The sequence below is a fragment of the Saimiri boliviensis genome, chromosome 6 (genome assembly GCF_048565385.1).
Source record: "Saimiri boliviensis isolate mSaiBol1 chromosome 6, mSaiBol1.pri, whole genome shotgun sequence".
NCBI classification, from domain to species: Eukaryota; Metazoa; Chordata; class Mammalia; order Primates; family Cebidae; genus Saimiri; species Saimiri boliviensis.
Genome location: NC_133454.1, coordinates 60,193,074 through 60,202,263, shown reverse-complemented (window position 1 = coordinate 60,202,263; position 9,190 = coordinate 60,193,074).

Below are 9,190 nucleotides of genomic sequence, written 5' to 3'. Positions count from 1 at the left end.
GGGCAAAACAGTGAGACCTTTGTCTCAGACTGTACTGTTCTGCAATTTGCCTTTTTTAACCCATTGATATTTTTAGGGCATCTCTTTTATCAGTTCATGTATCTCCATCTTTTTTTACTTTACTGGCTGCCTAATATTCCATCACATAGGTTTATCATACATTTGTAATCAGTCCTCTATTTATGGGGGTTTAGGTTGTTTCTGGCTTTTTGTTTTACAAACAATGCTACTAATAAACATCCTACACCTATATCTTTACACACATCTATAGCTGTAGAATAAATTTTAAAAAGTGAAATTATAGAGGCGAATAATAGTTAACAGCAGCTAATGTTTATTGAGTGGTTCTGTAAGTTCATTCATTCAACAGATATTCACCAGGTACCTACTGTATGCTAGACGTAGTTCTGGATGTGCAGGCTACCAGGAATGAGAAAAATCTGAGCACTTTGTAGGCATAATCTCACGTAATGCTCCTAGGAACCTTGTGAAGTAGATATGATTACTTCCAGTTTTCAAATAACAAAAGTATGCCTAAGAAAGGATAGCAAGTGTTAAGTAAACTGCCTAAAGTTATATAGCAGGAAATATGTGGAGGTTTTTTGGGTTTTTTTTTTGTTGTTTTTTTTGAGACGCAGTCTCACTCTGTTGCCCAGGCTGGAGTGCAGTGGCTCCATCTCGGCTCACTGCAGTCTCCACCTTCCAGGTTCAGGTGATTCTCCTGCCTCAGCCTTCCGAGCAACTGAGATTACAGGTGCACACTACCATGCCTGGCTAATTTTTCTATTTTTAGTAGAGACAGGGTTTCACCGTGTTGGCCTGGCTGGTCTCAATCTCCTGACCTCAAGTGATCCGCCTGCCTTGGCCCCCCAAAGTGCTGGGAGCCACCCTGCCTGGCCCCATTTACATTTTTCATATATATCATCAAATCGCCCTCCAAGTGGTACCACAATTGACAGTCCCATAACAGTGTATGAGAGCTCCTGTCTGCTCACCATGACCAAATATTATAATCTATTTTATTTTTTAATTTAATTTAATTTAATATATGAGTCTGAGACTTACTCTGTTGCCCAGGCTGGAGTGCAGTAGTGCAATCTGGGCTCACTGCAACTTCCATCTCCTGGATTCAAGTGATTCTCCTGCCTCAGTCTCTAGAGTAACTGGGACTACAGCTGCATGCCACCATGCCCGGCTAATTTTTTGTATTTTTAGTAGAAACAGGGTTTCACTGTGTTAGCCAGAACGTTCTTGATCTCCTGACCTCATGATCTGCCCACCTCAGCCTCCCAAAGTGCTGGGATTACGAGCGTGAGTCACCAAGCCTGGTCAATTTTTTATATTTTTTTACAATTAAATAAATAAAATATGTATGTAACTACTGTAACATCTATATATAGTTAACTATATATAGTTAATAAACTATATATAGTTAATTCTGAATGAACTTAAGCACATTTTCATATGTTTAATGGCCACTTACACTTTTTTTTTTTTTTGAGATGGAGTTTCGCTCTTGTTACCCAGGCTGGAGTGCAATGGCGTGATCTCGGCTCACCGCAACCTCCGCCCCCCGGGTTCAGGCAATTCTCCTGCCTCAACCTCTGGAGTAGCTGGGATTACAGGCACGCGCCACCATGCCCAGCTAATTTTTTGCACTTTTAGTAGAGACGGGGTTTCACCACGTTGACCAGGATGGTCTCAACCTCTTGATCTCGTGATCCACCCGCCTCGGCCTCCCAAAGTGCTGGGATTACAGGCTTGAGCCACCGCGCCCGGCCCACTTACACATTTTTTTCCGTGATTTCCCTCTTGTGTCACTGGGGAAAATTTATTATTTGTCTCATGGCTATATGTTGAAAATTCCCCTCAGTTTATCATACCATTTTTGACTTGAAAATATTTTACCAGATATTTAAAAACAGTCAAGTGTATTAATGTATTTCAATGTAGCTTTTCAGTTTGTGTCATGCTTAGACTTTCCTCATGCTAAGATTGTAAAAATAGAATCTTTACTTTCTTCTAATAATTCTAAGGTTTTATATTTCACATACAGCTCTTGGATGCATTTAGAATTTATTTTGGTATGAAGAGTAAGGTAAAAATATTGCTGTTTCTTAAATAAGCAGCTGTCCCCGATTCCTTCACGGATCTGCAGAACCACTTCTCTTATATGTTGAATTCCTAGTGATATTTCTAAATATGAATAGGAATCTCTGTTCTGTTAGTTGATCTGCATGTTATTTCCCATGACATACTTAACTGTTCAATTATTATAGCTCTTAACACAGTTTACTATCTGACAGTTTCCCTTCATGACTCTTTTATTTTTTAAATTTTATTTTACTTTAGGCTTTAGGTTCTGGGGTACATGTGCAGATCACGCAGGGTTGTTGCATAGGTGCATACTATATTCAGCATTTCTCCCCATGTTATCCCTCCCCACCCTTCCCACCGCCTGCTGTCCCTCCCCAAGCCCCCTCTAACTGCCCCCAGTGTGTGATGCTCCTCTCCCTGAGTCCATGTGTTCTCATTGTTCAACACCTGCCTATGAGTGAGAACATGCAGTGTTTGGTTTTCTGTTCTTGTGTCAGTTTGCTGAGAATCATGGTTTCCAGATTCATCCAAGTTCCTACAAAAGACACGAACTCATCATTTTTTACCCTTCATCACTCTTAATGTTTAGATGTTCTTCAGTTATTCTCATTTTCTTTCAGATGTCCTTAATTGCTTTTCTGTTAAGCTTTAGGTCCTTTGAGCTAGAACTGCAAGGTAAAATTTTAAAAATAATAATAGTAATAAACAAAGCTTTAGGAAAAAAATTGTGTGTGTGTGTGTGTGTGTGTGTGTGTGTGTGTGTGTGTATTTTGAGACAGAGTCTCACTTTGTTGCCCAGGCTGGAGTACAGTGGCCCAATCTCGGCTCACTGCAATCTCCACCTCCTGGGCTCAAGCAATTCTCCTGCCTCAGCCTCCCAAGTACCTGGGATTATAGGTGCCTGCCACCAGGGCTGGCTAATTTTTGTATTTTTAATAGAGACCGAGCTTCACGATGTTGTTCAGGCTGGTCTCAAACTCCCAATTTCAGGTGATTTGCCCGCCTCGGCATCCCAAAGTTCCGGAATTACAGGCATGAGCCACCATGCTTAGCCTATTTTTGATGTTTTTATTGAATTACATTGAATTTGTAGATTAAGAAATTTGACATGTTTATAATATTGATTCTTTCTTTTCAAGAACAAGTTATTTATTGAACATTACTCTGTACCAAGCACTCAAATATACAAGAAATTAAATAGTGATGAGAATTATTTGGTAGTGGCGTGAGAAACTAACATTTAAATGGGGTTCCCAGAACCAGTCTCATTGAAAAAAATGACACTTGAGTAAAGCCTTTAAGGAAGTGAGAGAATTAGCCATGTGACTACCTTAAGGAAGCGTTATTTCAGATAGATGAAACAGCTAATGCAAGGCCCTGAGACGGGAGCATAGCAAGTGGGTTGGAGGGAAAAAAAAGAGGTAGAGTAGGGTGAGTAAGAGAGAGAAAGAGACATCAAGACTGGGGGAATTACATAGGACCTTGTATGACATAATAAGAACTCCAGCTTATTTTGAGTGAAATGGGATTCCGTGGAGAGAGATTTGAGTGGAAGAGTGACATAACCTCACTTATTTTAATAGAATTTCTCTGGCTGCTATGCTAAGAATAGACTGAAGAGAAATCTGAAGGGAGGAAGCCGGGGAAGCAGCTGGGAAGCTTTGGCAAGCTTTTGTAATACACACGTAAGTGATGGTCGTGTTTCAGATCAGGGTGGCACCAGTAGAAATGAGAAGTACCTGGATTCTGGATGTATTTTGAAAATAGAACTGACAAAATTTTATTGAGATGGAGAAACCTAAAGGCATTGTAGATTCAGTGGATAATATTAGGAACTTGGTTGAGGGCATGTTAAGTTAGAGATGTCTGAAGTTCCAGGGCAGAGTCTTGGCTACAGGTATATAAATTGGAGCATCCTCATCATATCAATGGCATATAAAACCATAGAACTAGGTAAGACCATCAAAGGAAATTTTAAAAATTGACAGGTTGAAGGACTGGGCCTTTGGGTAACCAAATATTATGAATTTGGGGAGTTTAGGAGGAAGAATAAAGAAGACTAAGGGCCCAGAGAAGTGAAATAAAATCTGGGAGAGTGTGGTATCCTGGAAACTCAGTGAAGAAAGGAGAAAGAAAGTGAAGGAGGAGGCAGTGAGCAATGGGAAAGTGGAGCAAGACCAACTGGTGTTATGGCAGTGTCCCCTCAAAATTCAGATGTTGAAATCCTAACCCCTAAAGTGATGGTATTTGGAGATGAGGCCTTTGGGGGTGATTAGGTCATGGGGATGGAGCCCTCATAAATGGGATGAGTGCTCTTATAAAAGAGGCCCCAGAGAGCTCTCTCACCTCTTCTACCATGTGAGGGCACTTGGAGAAGACAGCGTCTATGAACCAGGAAGCAGGCCTTCACCACTGAATCTGCTGGCACCTTGATCCTGACTTCCCAGGCTCCATAACTGTGTGAAATATATATTTGTTGTTTTGGCCAACCAATCAACGGCATTTTTGTGTCGGCAGCCCAAGTGGACTGAGGCAGCTAGGATGAAGACCGATTGATCATCGAATTTAGTAACATGGATGTCCCTGTTGACCTTGTTGGAAGCACGTTTGGTAGAATGATGAAATCTAAATCTGACTGGAGTGGATTTATGGTAAATGGAAGCACAGGAGTTAGAGTTTTGGTGAAATGGGAAGGAGATTTATAAGGAGACAGTTAAAGAAATGAGATCAGGAACTTTAACAAAATGAGAGAAACGACCTCATGTTTATGTGCTTACTAAAATTAGGTCATTGAGAGGGAAAACTTATGATAGAGAAGAGAGGGGAGAGTTGCTGGAACAATATTCCTGAGTAGGAGAGTGAACGGAGTCACTTAGCCAGGACACAGACAGCTCATCCACAGTAATGGGACAAAGGACAGGGTGTGTGGGCACAGACATAAAAAGGTGGTAAGATGTAGTGCTAGGAGCCAATGTGAGTTCTCTCCTGATTGCATCTCTATTCTCCATGAAATGGGAAACAAAATTACCAGATAGGAGTAAGAATAGGTGAAGAGGTGATGACATTTTGAGCAGAGGAAAATATCTGACAGAGTCAGGAAGGAAAGCAGGACAGTTTACAGCTATAGAAATACAGTAAAATTGGCTGGGGATGGTGGATTACACCTATATAATCCCAGGACTTTGGGAGGTCAAAGTGGGAGGATTACTTGAGGCCAAGAGTTTGAGACCAGCCTGGGCAACATAATGAGACCCCATCTCTACAAAAAATTAAAACATTAGGCATGGTGGCATGTGCCTGTAGTCCTAGATACTCAGGAGGCTGAAGCCAAAAGGGTCATTTGAGTCCAGGAATTTGAGGGTGCAGTGAGCTGTGACTGCACCACTGCACTCCACCCTGGGTGATGGAGTGAGATCCTGTCTCTAAATATATATATTCCTAAGCAGAATTAGAGGTCTGCTTCGGGTTAGTGATCATAAATTAAAAGTGAGACCAATCTGCATGTTTCACATTTTTCTGCAGGTACATTCAGTTGCTTGGGTGCAAGTGAAGAATTAGGTGGAAAGATGGATTTGTCCAAGGTTGTGGGTTAGCCAGACAAGCTCAAAGACGTGAAAGACAAGCAAGGAAATTGAGGATGTAAGCAAGAAACTGATTCTGATGATTGACCATGGGAATCTAAACTGAGTAAGGAGGGAGGCGGAGCCAGGAGTCAATAAATTGAAGGTGCGGCAGTAAGAGAAAATTAAATCAATGGAAAAAAAAATTGAGATCAGTAGATTGTTTTGGTGTGGCCTATGATTTGCTGGAATTGGAATACCAGAAGAAGTGAACTGGAAAACACATGAGATAGTGACTAGAAATGAGAATGCTTGAAACTGACATCATGTAGAAGCTCAGTTACTGGTGACAACAATTTACTAGGGTATTACCACAGGAATGAATGGCTAAGGTAGAGTAGACAACAAGACTGTGGGAAGAGAGGTCACAAAACTAAGAAGCAAGTATATTAGGTGAATTGTCTTAGTATGTTTTGAGACCATCAAGAATTATAGCAAGGGAAGAGTTGGTGAGAGCAACAGTGAGCTGGGAGCTACACTCTGCAGGGAATAAGGTGCAACGACCCCAGGAGGAGGTAGTCAGTAGCACTGAGACAGTGGATAGTATTGTCTTATGGCATTATACTCAAAGATGGGAAGTTTTTAGGGAGGGTAAAAGGAGAATAATTCAGATTTAACAATGGAGAGCAAGAAGAATGCCAATCCCACTAAGTCTGATAGTACAGTTATGAAAGATAAAACAGCTACCTTCTTATATTCTTTAATTTTTTTTTTTTTCTTTGAGGCGGAGTTTCGCTCTTGTTACCCAGGCTGGAGTGCAATGGCGCGATCTCGGCTCACCACAACCTCCGCCTCCTGGGTTCAGGCAATTCTCCTGTCTCAGCCTCCTGAGTAGCTGGGATTACAGGCACGCACCACCATGCCCAGCTAACTTTTTGTATTTTTAGTAGAGACGAGGTTTCACCTTGCTGACCAGGATGGTCTTGATCTCTTGACCTCGTGATCCACCCGCCTCGGCCTCCCAAAGTGCTGGGATTACAGGTCTTTAATTTTTTTTAAATCATCGTAGTTCAGATCTAGAGCACTTCTTGTTGTGTTTATTCAGGTAATAATAAATATTATTTTTGTGCTACAATTGCAAATAGGATCTTTTCTTTCAGACTCTTTCTAGCTTCTCCATAACCCTCTTAAACCCTGAACCCCAAACTGAACATGCCACTCCAGAGTTTCTGAGAAGGAGTTCATCAGCCCTGTACCTCCTGCCCATCTCTATGTGACTGTCTTACCTCAGGTTCTCACCAAAGCCTCCTAACTCCCTGCTTTCAGCTGAGAATTCACCCTCTACACTGATGCTGCAAGCAGTTGCTATATATTTGCTCAACTCCCATGTAGTAAGCACCTACTAAGTGCCAGACACTGGGATACATGCTTGCCTCTAATGTTCAGGTTTCATCATGTCACTATGTCACTCACCTACTTAAAAATTATAAGGGCTTCCTACTTCCTACAGGATAGCCCCCCACGCAGGTGACACACAAGTTATCACCACAGTCTGTGTGCTGACTGCCTTTCCAAGACCTTCTCCACTACTCCCAACCCCAACTCTAGCCCTTTTGGCCATTTTTTTTTTAAGACAGAGTCTCACTCTTTGACCCAAGCTGGAGTGCTGTGGCTCGATCTCGGCTCACTGCAACCACTGCCTCCCTTATTCAAGTGATTTTCCTGCCTCAAACTCGCAAGCAGCTGGGACTGCGCCACCATGCCCAGCAGATTTTTGTATTTTTAGTAGAGATGGGTTTTCACCATGTTGGCCAGGCTGGTCTCAAACTCCTGACCTCAGGTGATCCGCCAGCCTCAGCATTCCAAAGTGCTGGGATTACAAGCGTGAGCCACCACAACCGACCCCTCTTTGGGCATCTATATTCCAGCACCAAACCACCGTTTTTTCTTGACTGCCCTCCTTGACTTTGTACTTCTATGCCTCGTCTCTTGTTACTCCCTCTTCCTGAAATGCCCTCTCCTCTCCATTCCCCACCTGCTGAATTCCTTTTATTCTAGCAATCCAGCTTCAGTTAACTAACTGGAGACTCTTTCCGACTTTCTCAGACTGTATGGTCCTCCAAGACCACTTGGTGTATTTCCCTCCTGTATAACTTAATAAACAAGGTTTTAATTGTTTGCTTACATGTATATTTTCCCCATAAGCTTCAAGTTCCCCATAGAGAGCAGGAACTGTACCTTATTTGTCTTTTATCCCTGGAGCTTAACACAATGTATGGTTTACAGTAGGTGTTCATTTAACATTAACAAAGTCATGAATTTTTATATATGACATAATTGTGAATTTGCTATTGTGAGGGCTGTTCTAAGTGCTTTACATGTATTTGTTCATGTCAGAAGACAAAATTACCAAAAAATATAGTTTAAAGATCTTAACTGGCTTTTATTTGAGGTTCTAGAATTGGATAACACCTCATCCTATAAAATAGAATGAGTCTTCTGATTATCCAAGCAGAGGAGGTTGGTTTTACAAACAGAAAAGGGTGGAGGGAAGCAGAAACAGAAGATCAAATAAACAGAAAATAAAAAAGTAGATTGATCTTTTCAACATAACTTTTCTTGTAAAGGTGAAAGCAGAGGGGACTTCCTTATTACATCTGCTAAAATTGATCAGTTGAGGATTTGGCTAGTACCTGTCTCTCTCCCGCCACTGATTTCTTGGAAACTCAGATGAAGACCTTAGTTTTGGCTGGTGGTGGGGAACTTGAGCCTGAGTAATGGCATTTTTGGTTTGGTCTGTTGGGTCTAGTGCAGGAGCTCAGTCCAAACCAATGACTTCCTATACATTTTATTTAACACTCATTTAATTTTCCAAATAACTCTAAGACTAGGTCTAATTATTATCCACATTTTGGCCAGGAACAGTGGCTCACCTGTGTAATCCCAGCACTTTGGGAGGCCAAGATGGGTAGATCATTTGAAGTTAGGAGTTCGAGACCAGCCTGGCCAACGTGGTGGAACCCCATCTCTACTAAAAATAGAAGTAGCTGTAATCTCAGCTACTTTGGAGGCTGAAGCAGAAGAATTGCATGAACCTGGAAGGTGGAGGTTGCAGTGAGCCAAGATCAGGGCACTGGACTCCAGCATGGGAGGCAGAGTGAGAGTCTGTCTCGAAAAAAAAAAAGAATCCGCATTTTATAGATGGGGAGACCCAGGCACAGAGTGGTTAAATAACTTGCCCAAAGTTACTTGGCTGTGACATAGAACATCCAGGATTTAAACTCAGGCTGACTGTACACTTGTATGCTTACTCAATACTGTACACCACATCTCTGTGAAAGACCTTCATCTGTATAGCAAGAATAGCAGAAGGAAGACTCCTCCTGCTCCCGCTCCCACACACATTCTACTTTTATGTATGTTTCTTGTAACAGAATGACTCCTACCATTATATTACTGAATGTAATCCACTAAGACCTCTGGCTATTTTTCTGTCATTCTGTTTTTAGTTCCTAAATCCCTTCGTCCCTTGC